Genomic DNA, 1,388 nt, shown 5'->3' with positions numbered 1-1,388 from the left:
GTTTTCAATTATGTAAAATTAATGCGTAAACAAAGAAGGTGTATTTAAACTAGATTTATCTCATATCTAAAATCTTCATGTCTAGTATGGATATTAAAGATACTGCAATTTGTATTTAAAGAAACCCTAGCCAGATGTATCATCTTATTCGAGACGACTTCGACTCTAATCGATTTTGACTATGATAAACCATGATTTTACCATGGTATGAATGCGGTTACCATAATCAGACCATATTAAAAATACCACAATCAGAATGAATGTCAAATGAGGTGTTACTCATGGTAAAACCATTGACCTCGTGAAGTGTTAATAACTTGAATCATGTTTGACCATGGTTAAACATGCTAAGCATGGTTGTGCTATGTTTGTACAACTGGTGCATGACTATCAGGTTCCATTTGACTATGGTCTGCATTGATGTGACTTATGCATAACCATGTGAAACGACAGCTTGAACCAGAAAACACAAGGGAAATCTTAAAAATGTGCCAAACTTACTTAATTTATATAAGTGTCTAGTAATAACTTAATTTGAACGATTGTTAATTTTAAAGATGTTTGCCACGGATTTTATTTGCACTTTGCACGATTTTCTGTGATGACAATGAAATCATAGTCACTGGACTTTTGTTTGACCATGCTAGCAGGTCAACAGACGTTGTTTTATCAAGTTACCCTGCCAATCATGATATTCAACATGGACATGCAGCTATTATTGTCGTGTTTGTCCCGTGAATCACAGTCGGATATTAACCAATTCATTGATTCTATGAATGTGTCTGTTTGATAACAACTCCAAGCAATACTCCATATATAAGCATAATAAGATTTATAATGATATGTATGAATATCTAGATTAACATAACGCTGTTTCTAATTAGCATTTAACTCACTAAAAAAGTACGTTGCTTCGGAATATCCAGATTCTCATCATCATCATCATCATCATCAATCATCATCATCATCATCATCATCATCATCATCATCATCATCATCTCATCATCATCATCATCATCATCCATCATCATCATCATCATCATCATCATCATCACATCATCATCATCATCATCATCATCATCATCATCATCATCACCAACCCACCACCACCACCATCAGCATCACCATCATCATCAATCATCGTCACCACCACCACCACCATCATCATCATTCATCATCATCTATCTTGGGTACCGTGTTACGATCATTGTCATCAGGCAAATTGCAAAATATCGGCCATCATGTTTATATAAACGTCTCATCATCATCATCATCATTAAAAGTAATGTTTTCATCAGCGGCAGCAACAGCATCAGCATCATGATCAAAATTCATCGTGTTCATCGTTACCATTACCTTTTTTCACAAGTATCATAAACTACCAAGTA

Source organism: Dreissena polymorpha, chromosome 2, assembly GCF_020536995.1.
Source record: "Dreissena polymorpha isolate Duluth1 chromosome 2, UMN_Dpol_1.0, whole genome shotgun sequence".
NCBI classification, from domain to species: domain Eukaryota; kingdom Metazoa; phylum Mollusca; class Bivalvia; order Myida; family Dreissenidae; genus Dreissena; species Dreissena polymorpha.
The sequence above is the reverse complement of the archived record's forward strand: the minus strand, read 5'-3'. Positions refer to the sequence as shown.